Source organism: Sorex fumeus, unplaced genomic scaffold, assembly GCF_029834395.1.
Source record: "Sorex fumeus unplaced genomic scaffold, SorFum_2.1 ptg000030l, whole genome shotgun sequence".
NCBI lineage: Eukaryota > Metazoa > Chordata > Mammalia > Eulipotyphla > Soricidae > Sorex > Sorex fumeus.
In genome coordinates, this window is record NW_026606087.1 from 3,070,442 (window position 1) to 3,088,580 (window position 18,139).

The 18,139-nt window shown below is 40.1% G+C and overlaps 1 pseudogene; it reads left to right on the forward strand.

The window, feature by feature from the left end:
• The window catches only part of LOC130025380 (propionyl-CoA carboxylase alpha chain, mitochondrial-like), a 113,812-nt pseudogene extending 105,968 nt beyond the window's left edge, over window positions 1-7,844 (forward strand).
• Window positions 7,845-18,139: the final 10,295 nt, after the last annotated feature.

Sequence of the window (18,139 nt, forward strand, 5' to 3'; positions counted from 1 at the left end):
TTTAGTGAGTAGGCAAATTTGCAAATATAGAATATGATTAATGAGCTGGACTGTATTTGTCTTCCAAGAGTCTCTGTAATAACACCTCCCTCATGTTACAGATTAAATGAAAGAAGGCATGCAAAATGCTTCACGTGATTCAAGTTAGTTTATGCCAAATATTTGTATTTTGGTCGGCTATACTCTACCTTGAGTCATAAGTAGATACTAAGAAACTTCCAGATAAATTTCCCTCTTTACTCCAAGGAGCATCAATTTAAGAAAGTTCATTAGTTCAAGTAGGGAAGGAAGTATTTCGAACCCATACAAAAGTAAATCTCTGGGGTCACTAAAATGCAGACATCAGCAAGGCCTGCTACCTTGTGATGATACTGAAACAGGAAGGCCAGAAGTAGACCCGACATTCACGTGGCTGCATCATCTACATGCATGCTTCTCTCTGAGTGTCTACCCTACTTTCTGCTTCTCTCAGCAGACAGGTTTCCTTTCCTTTGTCTGGCTTCCTTGTCCCCTCCTAATTTTGGCTCATGTAAGATTCTGGGTGCCACAGAACTATTTGCAATCTGACTCTATACAGCTGATGCACACTTGGAGACTTGGCCTGTCTACCAGCATTCGTTCTCATCTTTACAGAGGATCCAACAAGACCTGGACACCGTCAGCACCTGCCCCAACACGGCTTTGGTGGCTGAAAACCTACACACTCCACAATCACTGCCATGCTTCCAGCCAGATTCCACTGCTCAGGACGACCCTCCTTCAGAAATTAATTTGTTCAAAAATTTGGGTGTGCAGGTTTTGTGACTGAAATCTCCAGGCTTTCACAGAGTCAGAGGATGAGTTACCTTTCCTCATCTCCCTGTACTTCTGGAAGCCTTGGCAGTCACACACACACAAACACACACACACACACACACACCCCAAAAGGCTACCCAGTTAAAAATTTAACTCCAGCTGTATTACCTCAAATTCTACAATACTAATAAACCAGGAGTACCACACCAGATTGGATGGGATGTAATGTAGAGGCACCCAGTCTCTATTAACAAAATATCAACACAGAAGTCTTAACCTGTAACAACGTCTTAGTAATCTCTTATACAAGGGCTTAATAGCTCCATGGCAAGATACACAATCTTCACTAACTTTCTTCTGAAAAAACGTATTTTGATGATTTTTATGCAGATCATAACAAGCAATATAAAATAAATCATTGAGGGTCTGCTATGGGGTTCAGATTTTAGGGGTTGGGAAAATTGAAGGTAATGGTGGTGGGAAGGTGCAATTGTGGTGGAATTGGTGTTGATATATTGAATGTCTGCAACAAATCATCATGAACAACTTTTTAAACAATAGCGTTTTTATAAGGTGTAAGGGGTAAATAAAATTTTAAGACATAATAATAATTTAAAAACAAAAGGCCTGGACTCAAGGGTGGGCCTAGGACCCAAGCCTGGCCATTGACTCTCTCTCTCTCTCCTGAGAATCTGCTGATTTACTATTATGTCCTGCTTTATTCTGTGCATTGCTTTGCCACCTGCTGGTTTTTGTTTATTCAGAGTTCTTGTTTGGTTATAGTTGCTGCTTATTCATCAACTCTGAATGTTGTTTTCTCTAAGTCTTAGTTTTGGCTCACACTGAAGAATTTTTGCCCACCCCCCATTCCAGTTCTACCTGTGGAAAGAAAAAAAAAACATTGTCAAAGCTTATTGTCATTTATTCATGCAACAGTTTCGCATCAGAATACCCTGTAGGCTAAAGCCTAGTCATTAATTGAAGTACCAACCATTGTCTGATAAGCTGAGGGCAAAGCGATTGGGGTAGGAAGAGTCTAGGTGACATTGAATTCGATCATCTAGGTTTAAAAACTTCCATCAAGCAAGTTATACAAATAAGATATATACAAAGAATATACATATATATTCTTTGTAGAATATACGCATATATTCTTTGTAGAATATATGTATATATTCTTTGTATATATTTCTCAGTTTCAATGTCTAGAGAAGGTTTTTGAGCTTCACTCTCAAAAGATATCTAGAATGTAAATATTTCTCACCATCCCCCAATGGCCACTCTACCCCAAGTTTCATGTCCTCTCAGTCATGTTATCACTGGAGCCTGCGAAAAGGTCACCTGCTTCCACACATAATCTATTGCCCAAAATAGCAGCCAAAGTGCTTAATACCTAAAGATCTCATTCCTTTGCTTCACATACTGCAGTGGCTTCCCATATCACCCAGAGAAAGAGTCCAATGTCTTAGCCCCATTATGCTTTGAGTTCATCTCAGCCACTTTCTAATTGCTCATGCCATTTCAGCCATGCTAGTCTCCTTTTCCCTCCGCTATTGCAAGCTAGCAACTAAACATATGGCCTTTGATCTAACTGCCTCACATTTTCTAGATACTGCCTTGACCAATTCCTTTAGATCTTGACTCAAATTTCTCCTTCTCCACAAGTTCTGCCTGATTCATGTAATCAGTGCTACAAATATAGCATTAAATGGAGTGCAGCAAATACTGCACTCACATTCAAAATACTAGTTCCCCAAATAGTCTTTTCCTCTTATCCTGAAGCACTTTGTTTCTGCACTTCACATTTTCAAACATACTATAGAAATTATGCTTATTATTTTGTTTCCCCTTGCTAGAATACAAGCTGCACAAAGATAAAGATCTTTGCCTTTTTAGTTCCCTGACATATACCAAGGATTCAGACCCTTGCCAATTTTTTCCATAAACATTGGCTGAATTGAATTGAATTCTTCTTTTGGGAGTAATAACATAGCAGACACACCATGGATTTTTTTTTTACAAAATTTAAAATATCTCTTTCGGTAAAATGCATAGCACTAACTCCACTTATTTAAAAAAAAAAATAAAGTTTCAGAGTAATAGTTTAAATTCCATTAAAAAGTTTAGAAAAAAGAGACTAGATCAATAATATACTAAATAGGGCACTTGATTTGCATAAAGCCACCTTGGATTCAATCTCATATGACCCCTGAGCACAGTCAAGAGAGCCAGGAATAAGTCCTGAGCACTGCCAATGTCCCTCCTCCCAACACCACCAAAAAAAATACCTAAAGATGTTAGTAAAAGCAAATAAACTCAAAGCAAAAGCATAGAAAGTGCCGGAGAGATAGAACAGTGGGTAGGGTGCTTGCCTTGACTACAGCCTACTTAGATTTAATCCCTGCCATCCCATATGGTCCCCCAAGGCATGATCTTTGAGCCAGGAGCCAGGAGTATTACCCTAAGCACTGTTGGGTGTAGCCACCCCACCAAAAAAAGAAAAAGAAAAAAAAGAGAGAAAAAAAGAAAGTAATCAAATTAAATTGAAAATGATGCTAATAACTATAAATATAAAGTTGACAAATATGATAAATAAGCCAATTTCTTGAAAAACACTAATATGGGCCAGAAAGATAGTACAGTAAGTAAGGTGCTTTCTTTGCATGCTGCTGATCTGGATTTGATCCCCAGTACCACATATGAGACTCTTACAGGAATGATCCCTGAGCACAGTCAGGAATAAGCCCTTAGAACTACTGAGTGTGCCCCCCCCAAAAAAAGAGGAGAAGGAGGTGGAGGGAGGAGAAGGAGGAGGAGGAGGAGGAAGAGGAGGAGGAGGAGGAGGAAAAAGTAGAAGAAAAAAGTAGAAGAAGAAGAAGAAGAAGAAGAAGAAGAAGAAGAAGAAGAAGAAGAAGAAGAAGAAGAAGAAGAAGAAAAGAAGAAGAAGAAGAAGAAAGAACAAGAAAAGAAGAAGAAAGGCATCAATTTCCCTGACTTCAAACTATACTAAAAAGCTAATAATTAACAGTATAGTCTTAGACTATAAACAAATATAGAGATAAATGGGATAGAATTGAGAGTCCATAAATAAATCTTCATATATAGACACTCAATTTATGACAAAGGGGCCAAGAGTAAAAAATGAAGAAAGGAAATTCTATTCAATAAATGATAGTGAAAAGTTGGATTGCTAGATAGATGCAAGAGTGACTCACACTGTACAAAAAAAATTGACTCAAAATGAACTGTAACTTAAATATTAAACCTGAAACCATAGAATAATGATTGCACTCATTTGTGGGATATAAAAAAAAGTATGAGTCTAATTCAATCAGCCTAATCAATGGCTGAATAAAAAGCAATCCTCCTACATTAAAATTAAAAATTTTTTAAAAAGTAAATTATGAGTCTAATACTCAAAGACAGTAGAAACAAAGACCAGGAGGATTTGTTCATGATTGGAAGCCTGCCTCAAGTGCTGAGGGAGAAGGCAGTTGGGTTAGAGAAAGGACCAATCTGGCATTGATAGTTAGAAATGATCACCTTGAACTAAAATTGTATGCTGAAAGTAGGTAAAGGAACAAACATGATAACTTCTCAGTACCTGTATTGCAAACCATAATGCTTAAAAGGAGAGAGAGAGAAAAAAAAAAGTGCCTGCCACAGAGGCAGATTAGGGGTGGAGGGGAGAAGATGGGAGGGAAACTGAGGACATTGGTGGGAAATACACACTGGCTAAAGAATGGGTGTTGGAACATTATATGACTAAAACCAATCATGAACAGTTTTGTAACTGTGTACCTCATGGTGATTAAAAAAATAGATTTTAAAAAAGAAAGATGAAAACTAAGAAAAAGTAATAATAGGACTTAGGCGAAACAGAACACAATATTGACTTTAGTGATGTCTTCTGTGATTCAACTCAAACAGTATGGGAAACAAAAACAGAAAGAAAAAGTGGATAGGTCAACAAATGAGATGTCAGTGTCTAGCCAGTTGGGAGGGAGACAAAGACAGGCCTCGGAGGGGGACAGCAGCACTGCTCAAGACTGAGAAGGCATGTTAGAAAAGATGAAGTCATGAAATTTACATACATGTGGTACTACATGGAAAGTATCATGCTAAGTGAAATGAGTCAGAAAGAGAGGGACAGACATAGAAAGATTGCATTCGTCTAGGGAACATAAAGTAACAAAATAGGAGACTAACACCCAAGAATAACCGAGATAAGTACCAGGAGGTTTACTCCATGGCTTGGAGGCCAGCCACACATGCTAAGGGAAAAGGCAGCTCAAATAGAGAAGGGAGCACCAAGTAAAGGATGTTGAGAGGATCCTCCCAGGATGGGAGACGCATGCTGAAAGTAGACTATAGACTGAACATGATTGCCACTTAGTGCCTCTTTTGCAAACCACAGCACCCCGAAGGAGAGAGAGAACAAAAGGGAATGCCCTGCCACAGAGTCAGGGTAGGATGGGGGGTGGGGGGGGCGGGAGAGATACTGGGATCACTGGTGGTGGAGAATGAGCACTGGTGGAGGGATGGGTACTTGATCATTGTATAACTGAAACCCAAGCACAAAAATTTTTAAGTCTACAACTATACCTCAAGGTGTTTCACTAATAAAAATTAAAAATAAATAAATAAATAAGCTAAAACAAAACAAAATAAATCAAAAATAAACTTTGAGAAAGCAAACAAAAAGACTGGGAAGGTATAAGTTGCTGCAGACCTTGAAACACATTCCAAGTGGAACATGATGCTATTGATGCATTTCATATCAATGTTATCTAACAGAGATTTTAAAAAAGTGTATTAAAATTAAAATTTTCTAATTAAAAATAAATTAAATAAATAAAGTGTATGCTTTGCATATGGTTCAGTCCAAGCATTTCATGGTCCCCTGAGCACTGCATGGTCCCCAAGCACTACTGGGACTATTCTGTCCCAAGCACAGAGCCAGAAGTATCCCCTGAGCACTGACAGTTGTGATGACATGCACACACACATACACACACACAGAATCTGCAAGAAGAACACTAAGATGGTTGCCATTCTGGGGCCAGAAATAAGTACAAGAATTAAGGTGCTTGCCTTGTATGTGGCTGATCATGGTGTGATTCACAGTACCATTGAAGAGTGATCCCTGAGTACAGAGACAGGAGTAAGCCTGAGCACTGCCAGGTATGGTCTGAAAAACTGGCTTCCATTCACAGTGATGTTGTTGATGCTAGTCCTTTTCACGTGACAACAGCAGATGGGGCTATCAGTGTTAGCTCACCTCCCACTAGCAAAAGCTCTCTCAACGTGGGTGCCATCACGGAAGTCATTTAAAAAAAAAGATTATGTACACCTAGGCTATGTATTCCTTTCAGAAAACAATACATATGCCCTATCATTGGTAGCAAAATATGTCACTTTCATTGGACTTGATATACATTCTTTTCAAGTAATAGGTGACAAGACTGAATGAAAACTACTATCTAAGAAAGCAGAAATTAACACAATCCCTGGTTTTGATGGGGTAGTCATGATGCAGATGAAGCTGTCAGAATTGCAAGGGGAACTGGCTACTCAGTCATGAAGGCCTCAACAAATAGTGAAAAAGGCATGTGAATTGTTTGTAATGATAAAGAGTTCAGGGATGACTTTAGATTTTCATCTCAAGTAGAAACTTCCGGGCAGGAAAGTTAGTCCAAGGATTAAGGCAACTACCATGATGAAGCTGACCAGAGTTTGATCCCTAATACTACCTATGGTCTCCTGAGCACTGCCAGGAGCAATTCCTGAGCAGAGTCAAGAGTAAGCCCTGAGCACCATGTGGTGTGACCCAAAAACTAAAACAAGAAGATGCTTCTAGCTTTGGTGATAGTAGACAGGCTACTCAAAGAAAAGGTTATTGATCACTTTGTCTTATAGAAGTCCAGGTTTTAGATGACAAAAATGACTTTGTGACCCAAGGAAAAAGAGTTTTTAATTCAGTGAGAAATATCAGAAAGTGGAAGAAGCACTAAGCATTTTTCTGGATTCTGAGACTCAAAGAGCAACAGAGAATAAGCTGGGCTCTTGCCAAAGCAGTGAAGTATTCTTCTGTTGGAACCATAGAATTCCTTGTGGACTCAAAGAAGAATTTGAATTTCTTGGAAATTAATATGAAACTCCAGGTTGAGTATCTTATTACAGAATGCATTACTGGCCTGGATCTTGTACAATAAATGATCCATGTCCCAAGGGTTACTGTTAGGCACAAACAAGCTGATATTCCATCAACAGCTAAGCAGTCCAATGTCAGGTTCATGCTGAGGACCTCTACAAGTCTTTTAATTTACCATTTATTGAGAGATTGTCTTAGCACCAAGAACCGATATATCTACTTGATGACCAGATTGACAGTGGCATTTAACCAGGAAATGAGATTAGCATTTGTAATGATCCAATTATTTCAAAACCAATCACATATGGTTCTGATAGAAGCACTGAAGAGAATGGAAGATGTCTGGATGAATTGCATCACATCTTCTAAAAGGAAACATCAATGCTAAGATCATCTATGATGTATATCCTGAAGGCTTTAAAGAGTACAAGTTAAACTAGTTATTGGCAATGGCATCATCATTGTTTTTGGTGCCCCATTTAAAAGATTTTTAAGAATATGAAAATTCCAAAACATCTCTTACAAAACTTAAGTAGCTAACTGGAAACTCTAACAAAATTGCATAATAAGGTTATACTGCTATAAATTCTAAGAATGATCCAGAGTTTTGTTGGAGTTGATGGATTGAAGCTAAATGTGACCAGCATATGGAACCTGACTTCAATTATGTTGTTCTGCAAATGATAATGCCATATAGAGGAAGATATTGTGTCTTTCTTGAGAATCAGGTAGAAACAGAAGCATGCTGTTCCTTAGTACATTGTACAAGACCCCCATCTTAACAAAAATGACTGAAGAGTTGAACAAATTTAAGCTGAGAAAAGCTCTAAAGATCATCCAGGAGAGGGGGGCGGGTACACTGGTGATGGACAAAGTTTTGGAATTATGTATATGAGAAACTGCCAATAATAATATTGTAAATCACAGAGCTTCGGTAGATTTTTTTAAAGAAAAGTTAACAAAAATAACAACCAATAGTACGTCCTTGCCCATTCCTGGCAGGGTAGCAATTACCATCTCTGTATAGTTCAGGAACATGGCAGCAACAGATCAAGAAACATGTGTCACTGAAACTATGAAAATGCAGAACAGCCGAGAAATTGGCTGGGTGAAATGTGTGCAGTGTAAAACTAGAGACACAGCTGGGGAGCTGCCTGTTTTTGTTTTTGCCTTTGTTTTGGGGCCACACCTAGCAGTGTTTAGGGGCTACTCCCAGTGTGGTATTTGTTATGGGGGAAGGGGCTGGTGGCACTTGATACTGCTAGGAAGGGAAGGAAATGTGCTGCCAGAATCAAACCAAGTACCCTGTTTGCGAAGTGCACTTTCTAGCCCTCTGAGCTATCTCCCCGGTACTGGAGTGAAGTTTTTATGGATTTTTGGTCACTACTCAATTTACTTAGCCTTTTGTTTTATGTTTCTCTCAGATTCAATTTATTCAGTTTTTCAGGAACATCCCTGTGCAGCAGAATTTACAGTCATACTTATTCCACTTACAGTGAAAACACCAACATTCTGCCCAAAAACACCAATAGAAATTTTTATTGATGTAAATACCTGTACCTAAGACTGTACATAGCACTTTGGTACTTTTACTGTAAGATCCCTAGAGTTCACGTGAAATCAATAAGGATGAACATTTGTCTAAAACATTTTAAATGAATGAAATTGCATCAAAATAAAAATATGCACACCAGAAGAAATTCTTACTAAAACAAAAACAGATCTTGTGGAGTTAGAGCAAATGTTAGTACATCAGATACCTGAAAGGGGGCTCATACCCAAGCTATATAAAGAGCTCATAGATAGGAAGAATACTGGGAGCACTGGAGGTGGAGAATGGGCACTGGTGGAGGGATGGGTACTCAATCATTGTATAACTGAAACCCAAGAACAAAAATTGTAAGTCTACAACTGTACCTCATGGTGTTTCACTAATTAAAAAAAAAGAACACAGAGAATGCTACAATAAGAGAGCAACCCCGTGAAGATGGGGAGAAGAAATGAATATACACTTCCCCCAAAAAGACATTTTTGATATCCAGAAGACATAAAATATTTCATCACTTACAATCAGAACAGTGCACTCTGCCCCCGCACCTGGCTGTTCCTCGCCGGGCCCGTTGGAGGGGAGCGGGTTGAGCTTTCCTCCCTGCCCCGACCAGGGCTCCGGCAGCTGAAGACCTCCAGGACCAGCCACCACCATGCTGAGACCACTCTCCGCACACCTGAAGGTACTGGCAGAGGGACAAATCCACGCGGGTTCCGGGCCCGAGATCTCCCAGCCTACTCGGATTGGAGTCAAGCATCCTCCACCCAGATCCTCCAAATTCCAATAGGCGGGGGTCACACCCACCACCTGGTCCCCTGGCGCTGTGTAATCCCATCAAAGGCCAAGACTCAGAGACTATAAAATCCAGCTCCTGGAACCGCGCGGCCGCATTTGCGGCCGCGCAACATCTTATCAGAACATCTTTTATGACATCTTATTATCTCATTCCTACTTTGGACGAACTTGCAGGCCATCGAAAGTAGCCTGCCCACAGGGCAGAGTCGGCAAACTCCCCGTGGAGTACCAAATATGCCAAATACCAGTAACAATGATGGGTCTCATTCTCCTAAAGAGCTTTGAATATAATCTCAAGGTTAGGATGAAAGAGACGTTACTGGGGCCTGCTCGAGGCAATCGACAATCAGAAAAACATAAGTCAAAGGCACAATGTGTGATATCACCTCTTACCTATGGGAAATAAAGGGCTATTTAAAAAAAATAAAGACTTGTAGACTGTAAGGGAGGAGGGAAGAACACTACTGGTGGGAATATAAATTAATCCAGTCTCTATGGAAAACAGAATGACACTAAATCAAAATATTACAAATATAGCTACTATATATTCCAGCAATTTTATCCCTAGGTAACTATCCAAGGACTACAACATTAATCTGAAAAGATATACACAAGCTTCATTAATTGAAGCACCTATTTATAATAGCCAATAGGTAGAGAATGTTTTAGCATATTATATGTAGAAAATGGAACACTATTCAGTTAGCAGAAAATATGAAATCTTCCCCTTATGTCGACATGGGTGGAACTAGCAGGATCATGCTAAGCTATAAAAATCAGGAGAAAGGCAAATACTGTATGATCACAGATAAAGGATAGAAAGAAACAAAGCTAGGGAAAAGAAAAAGTCAAATGAAAACAAACCCAGGAGTCTGCCAGGAGAATTGAGGTTACCAAAGCATGAAGGGGAAAAATGTTGCAAGGGCTTAAAAGAATCCAATGGGTTTAAGGGTGTCCTGAGCACTGCCAGGTGTTTAGTGCCCATCTGTCCCCCATACATACGTAATAAACTTATAATCATACAGTTGCATTCAAAAACCTGAGAAAATGATTAATGAAATGTGACCAGAATGTGCATAACATCAGATAGGTAAATATTTCAAATAGAACTGAAATAAAAATAAAATAGAGGAAAAATCCCTTTTAACTTTAAAATATGGGATACATTTAATTGCAATGTGTTGGGGGTAGGAGAAAACAGAAACACTAGGAAATTTAATCATAGGTCAACAAATAATATCTTAGTTTCAGTAATGTTTAAATGTGGAAAAGTAATCTTTGAAACTAGGAAATTTGCTGTGTGAATTTTTAAAATACAAACATTAGGCCTAGGATATTATACTGAAGAAAATACAGCAACATATCAGTGATGATCTTTAAGTCGAGAATACAGGCTTTATGAATTTTTCTAGGTCTGGGTTTGTTTTCCCAGTTTATCTACATGATCTTACTTTTTTCTATTAAGAACACACTCAGGCAGAGTTTTCAAGGCATTTTATATTTTTTAGACATTATTTAAACCAACCCTTAATCTATTGCTTGAAAAGCTGCAGATAGTTGTTCCAGTCTTTCATATCATAGAAATCAATATCTCCCAAAGCCGGCCAGACAGATCTAATTATTAGAAATGAGAGCTGTTGAAAGCAAAGGTCTGTACTGTCTGTGCCTTCAGAGGGTTTAAGGACATGGCTTTGGTCCCAGCACAGGTCAATTAACTTGGCTTATACGTAGTGGAAAACAGAAAGGTACAGTACCCGAATGGCTCACAAGGGCCAGGCACTGCTTAAAAATCATCCACAAGAGAGACAAACATGTGAAAGCAAACAGGCAGTGCAAATTCATCTCTGCTAAGCATCCCTTCTCAGACTAGACAATTCCTCATTTCTGCAAAGGGTGAGCAGGAAGCAAAAACAGATTTAAAAATAGTGACAGTCTATTGTTACAATGAATAATGAAAGCAATCCCGTTCACAATCAAGACCCCAAATTTCCATTAAAAATATATTAATGTCATCAAGAACTCGAAAGAAAACTTCAAAATATTAAAAATAAATGTAAGTCAGTAAAATTCATTTTTAAAATGGAAAAAATGGGGCTGAAGAGACAGTTGCAAGTGGCAGATCCGGATTCAATCCCCAGCACCCAGTCTCCTGAAGCACAGAACTCAGAGTCAGGAGTAATCCTGAGCACTGCTGGGTGTAGTCCCCCGAAAAATCATCCAATAAATGGAAGCAACAAAAGCAACTACAATAGTAAAGTTAAGTATACTTATGGTATATAATTTTTGAAAACCCTGTAGGGAGATAGTTCCAAGTTCATGCTTTGCTTGCCACAGAGAGAGCAGGGAGTAACCTCCCATCATTGCTGGCATGAAGCTAAAACAACAAAAACAAAACTGAAATTCCAAAATATTTCTGCACATAACAAATAAAATGATTTTCACATTTAAAAAAACCCTCCATAACCCTGATGACACAGTTAAAAGAAGTTAGACTAGATGGAGAGCTGTACCATTGGGAACTGGAAGAACTAAACGTGATATGGTAACACTTTTCTTGGTCAGATTTAATGCAATGCTAATTAATGGGGCATTAAAAGCTTTGTAAGATAGAACTTGACAAAATAATAGTAAAATGTGCATGAAAAGAAGCATACAAAATACTATTGCTCTCGGGGGAAAATTGATAATGTTACTGAACTTCTCTTTTCTGGATTTAAAAACACAGGATGTCATTGACACAGTAGCAAGAAAAAAGAAAAAGATCATATCCAGGTGTTCAATCGCTTATTTAAGGGGCTGCTCTAAGTCATTGTTGTTGAATGGTGTGGGCAGAAATGTGGACTAAAGACCACCTAGAGGCTCTAGGTGTCTTGAGAGAGCCCTTAAGTTTGCAAAACATGCAGTCCTTCCTTTCAAGGTAGCCCAAGTATAAAGGTCTACCTTAAGCTGTAACAATTTTACCTCATCCACAGATGGATACCAAGAATCTCAATGCACTAAAACTACGAACCATAGCAAATTTACCCTTTTCTTAAGAATGATGCCATTCTAAAGTCTGAACATTCTAAAGTCTGGGTGTGTTACCTTACCCTACCATCCCTGGAAAGAATCAGAAGCAATCAACAGAGGCATTGCTGGATATTCATCTCACCGACTCGCCTACCCCATCTTAGAGAGCTATTATCTGCTTGTAGAAGTGGAAATCTACAATTTTCCTAGCTTGCATGCTTTTTAAAAGCTTTTCTAGTTTTCCAACAACTGTGTAATTAATTTCCTGAATCAAATCCTTTCTATTTAACATGTCAAGAGTCATTTCTACTTTCCTGGTAGGACACTGGTTGTGGCAATGCTTAGTTTTTTCGAGCCAGACTGCACAAATCACAAGCTGTTTCTCTTGTGGGCAAATCTCCACCACTGGTTCAAAAAACTATATTCAGATCATGGTCATATTACGTAGATAATCTGATACACCAAACTTCCTATTATTGATGAGAATAGGAGAGCCCAGAAGCTTTTGAAGCTGAGCTTGAAGTGCTAAGAAGATGGACAATTGAGGAAGGAATAAAGGGGATTTGAGCAGTTACCCAAACACACAAAGTGTAAAATCTGATATCAAAATCGAGAAAGAAATATATAACCTGTAATTATTGTGAAACTAGCTGGGTTGAGGGCTGCAGGCAGGTGCATTTAGTCTGAGGGAGTCAATTCCAGGACTGAGGCGGACTGGGACAGAAGCAGTGGCATTTCCGGAATGTCAGGGGAACCACGCAGAGATATGTTTACAGAGAACTGGAAAGTAGCCAATATAATCCCATAAAGGAACTTAGGAGCATTTATATGAGTTTGCCCTCAATATTTCAAATTCCCCAACCTGGCCCTTCTTACTTTCTCAGTTTCAAGATTAGTTAATTTCAAGATTAGTGTTTTCTTTTTCTTTATTTTATTTAAAGTTTCACCTTTGTTTTGTTTTGGTTTTAAGTACTCTCAAGGTGGTGCTTGGGGCTAGTCCTGGTTCATCACTCAGTATTTCTAATCGTGCTCAAAGGACCATGATGTGCTAAGGATCAAACCTCAACCTGCGACATTCAAAGAATGCACTTGGATCTTTGAGTTATCTCACAAGCCTTAAATTTCTCCTATACATTTTATTTTATGATCTTTGAATCACACCTGGAGGAAACTCCTGGCTCTGTGCTCAAGGGCCAATTCCTAGGAATGCTCGGGAGATCATATACAATGCCAGAACTGGCATGGAAGGCATGTGCCTTAATCTCTGTGCTATCTCTCCAGCCTCAGTTTATCCTTTTTAAAGCAAGAAAATTATATACATTAATGGTAATGCAATATATTTGAATATACAAATAACAAGAACTGCCAAAAATTTGCATCCATAGCACAGTGGTAGGGCATTTGCCTTGCACGCGGCCAACACGGCCGACCCGAGTTCAATTCCTCCGCAGCTCTCGGAGAGCCCGGCAAGCTACCGAGAGTATCTCGCCTGCACGGCAAAGCCTGGCAAGCTACCTGTGATATATTTGATATGCTAAACACAGTAACAAGTTTCACAATGTTACTGGGCCCGCTCGAGCAAATCAATGAACAACAGGAGGCCAGTGGCAGTGACAGTGACTGTGACTTTTTATATTTGTGTATTCATATACATGTATCCATGGCACACACATATATTTTATTTGATAAAATTAGCAATGAAAAGTAAAGGGCTATGCTGCCACATTCACAGTCGTGAGAACTCTTACACTCTATACCACTGATGTACCAAGTAGCACACCACATTTGATGGGGTGTAAAGTAGAAGGCAACCCATCTCAATAGAAAAAAAATTAACACACAAGGCTCAACCTGTAGCAACATGTTAATAATCTCTTATACAAGGCCTTAATGGGTCCAGAGTGAGATACAACAATCTTCACACACTTTCCTCTAAGGAAACTTTTTGAAATCATTTTTAGCAGATTATTCATAGCAAGCAATACAAAATAAATTATTTAGGATCTGCCCTTGGGGCAGGCTTGTGTGGTGGTAGTAAAATTCAAAATAAATGTTTGTGGGATTGGTATTGAAATATTGAATGTAATAAATTATTGTGAACTTTACAAAAATAAAGGCCCTCCCGTTGATCGTCGATTTGCTCGAGCGGGCCCAGTAACGTCTCCATTGGAGACTTTGTTGTTACTGTGTTTGGCATATTGAATACTCTCGGTAGCTTGCTGGGCTCTCCGAGAGGGGCGGAGGAATCGAACTCGGGTCGGCCATGTTGGCTGCTTGTAAGGCAAACGCCCTACCCGCTGTGCTATCGCTCCAGCGCACAAAAATAAAACTTTAAAAAAATTTTAAAAAATTACGTACAAGTGGTACTACATGGAAAGTATCATGTTAAACGAAATGACTAAGAAAGAGAGGGATAGACATAGAAAGATTGCATTCATCTGGGGAACATAAAGTAACAAAATAGGAAACTAACACCCAAGAGTGGCCGATATTAGTACAGGAATTTTGCTCCATGGCTTGGAGGCCAGCCACACATGCTAGGGGAAAAGGGAGCTCAGATAGAGAAGGGAGCACCAAACAAAGGGTGTTGGGAGGATCCTCCCAGGATGGGAGAAGCATGCTGAAAGTAGACTATAGACCAATCATGATTGCCACTCATTGCCTCTTTTGCAAACCACAACACCCAAGAGGAGAGAGAGAACAAAAGGGAATGCCCTGCCACAGAGGCAGGGTGGGGTGGGGGAATGGGGGGTGGGAGGGATACTGGGATCCGTGGTGGTGGAGAATGGGCACCGGTGGAAGGATGGATATTTGATCATTGTATAATTGAAACCCAAGCACAAAAATTTGTAAGTCTACAACTGTACCTCATGGTGTCTCACTAATAAAAATTTTTTAAAAATTAAAAAAATAAAAAAATCTTTTAATGATAAAAAAGGAAACACAAAAGTGTTAAACAACATAGGAGAAACTAGATATCACTTATTTATTTTTTTATTTATTGGGGGAGCACTCCCAACAATACTCAGCCTAGCTATTTGGACTGGACTGTCAGGTTGAGCTATGTGCTGCTGCTCATGCCCAATGAGGGCTCCCCGACAGTGCTCTGGGAAACTTGACATGCCCAAAAATGAACTCAGGACCACCACATGCAAAGCCTGTGTCAGTCCTTTGAGCTATCTCCCCAGCACAAAATTAGAGATCATAAAAAAGATTTAAATAAAACCAGACAGATAGTATAGAGTTTGTAAGTAAGTAAGTAAAGGCTCTCCCGTTGATCATCGATTTGCTCGAGCGGGCCCAGTAACGTCTCCATTGGAGACTTTGTTGTTACTGTGTTTGGCATATCGAATACATCATGGGGAGCTTGCCAGGCTCTGCCGTGCGGGCGAGATACTCTCGGTAGCTTGCCGGGCTCTCCAAGAGGGGCAGAGGAATCGAACTTGGGTCGGCCATACTGGCTGCGTGCAAGGCAAACGCCCTACCGCTGTGCTATCGCTCCAGCCCTAGTATAGAGTTTAAATTAACTATTTTGCATTCTTCCACCATTCAATTTCTGGCACCTCCTATGGTCCCTTAAGTATTTCAAGAAGTGATCTCCCAACACAGAGCCAGGAGTAAGTCCTGAGCACCACTGGGTACGGCACAGAACCCAAACCACTGTCTCCACAAAAAAAAAAAATCTAAATATATGACTGAACTTCATTCTACATCACAATAGGTTCAAAGGCATTAAATAATTGAAGTCTATTTTATTTGGAAGTCTATTTTATTTGGATATAAAAATGATAACAATTCAATATTATCATAATTATGAATAAACAGGCACATAGAAATTACAGAACTACAAAAAAAATGCCTGTCTTCGAAAACTCTTGAGCTTATTCACCAACATGGCTTGGCGCATGCCTCAGGCAACCGCAAGCGAATGTCCAAGTTTGCAAAGCAGTGCAGAGTAGCGATCAAGGAAGACCTCAAAGAGAGAAGAGCGGCAGTACTGGTAGATGCGGCAGAAGCCAGGAAAAGCATTCATAACGCCCACCTGTCCTTCACCAACTACAAGACCAAGATGACTGCCCTCTGATGTCCTGATGGATCTATCACATCTTCCAGAAGGGCAATGGAGAAGATTATTTGTGACTTCTACACAGATCTCTTTAATAGCCACATCCACTTGCCCACATACCAAATTCCACAGGATGGATATGTCATTCCCAACATTCTCCCTTCCGAAATCCGACATGCCATCTCGTCGGTAAAGAAACAAAGAGCACCTGGCCCAGACAAGGTCAGACCTGAACACCTGAAGAACCTACCATCAGTACTCATCATTAGACTGACTCATCTCTTCACACGCTACCTATCTGAAGGCAAGGTTCTGTCCCAATGGAAAACCAGCAGGACTGTACTACTGTACAAGAAAAGAGACATCCACAACATTAGCAACTATCGCCCCATCTGCCTGTTGTCTGTCATCTACAAGCTGTTCACTCGAGTCATCCTGAATAGGATTGGCAGAACACTAGATGAAGGACAACCATGCTAGCAAGCTGGTTTCCGAAAAGGATTCAGCACCATTGACCATATCCACATGATAACCAAGCTCATTGAGGTTTCTTGGGAGTTCAAGATGCTGCTCTGGCTAACGTTCATTGATTTAAAGAAAGCCTTTGATTCTGTTGAGATGGAAGCAGTCATCAAAGCCCTAGCCAATCAGGACATTCAAACTCAATACATCAGGATCCTTCGTGAGCTGTATTACGGATTCACTACCAGGATCTCACCATTCTACAACGAAGTGATCATTGATGTCAAGAGAGGGGTTCAGCAGGGTGATATTATTTCACCGAAAGTCTTCAGTGCCACCCTCAAGAACGTCATGCGACGACTGGAATGGGAAGGAATGGCAGTGAAGATAGACGGTCAGCAACTACACCACCTCCGCTTTGCTGATGACATCGTCCTAATATCACCAAACATCAGGCAAAACGGCACAAATGTTGACTGACTTCGACCGTGAGTATGGAAAGATCAGATTACAGCTGAATCTCACAAAGACAATGTTCATGAGAAACAGTCTTGTTCCTGACGTTCCATTCACTCTCAACGAAACAACCATCTCCGAATGCAACAGTTATGTGTACCTAGGTCAAGAAGTCAACATGATGCATTACCTGGCACCTGAGTTGCACAGGAGGAAGAGAGCGCCTTGGAATGCCTTCAAGAGCATCGAAGAAATAACTAAGAGGTCGAAGAACCTCCAGCTCCGAGCACATCTCTTTGATTCCACTATTCTTCCTGCATTAACATATGCCTCAGAGACCTGGGCCCTACGAAAACAGGATAAGAACACTACTCGGGCCTCTCAAAGAGGAATCGAAAGAGCTATGCTTGGAGTATCACGCTTCACTCAAATGAGAGAAAGAATCCAGAGTTCCGGCCTCTGTTAACGCTCAAGAATCAGAGACGCTGTCTCCTTTGCCAATGCGTCGAAAATCAGATGGGCTGGACACGTAATGAGATTTAGAGACGACCACTGGACTAGAGCCATTACCAACTGGATTCCATGGGATATCAAAAGATCGCGTGGCCGCCCACCTACAAGATGGTCAGACTTCTTCGTCAAGACCCTGAATGATCGGTTTGAGGCTCTTTGTATTCTTAGAACGAGCAGATGCCATTGGGCTACAGTAGCACGCAACAGGGAAGAATGGAGACGTTACTGGTGCCCGCTGGAGCAAATCAATGAGTAACGGGATATCAAGTGATCAAGTGACTACAAATTAGGAAAATCTTCCTATAAAGCAACGTTGCATCATAACTATGAACCCTGCCTT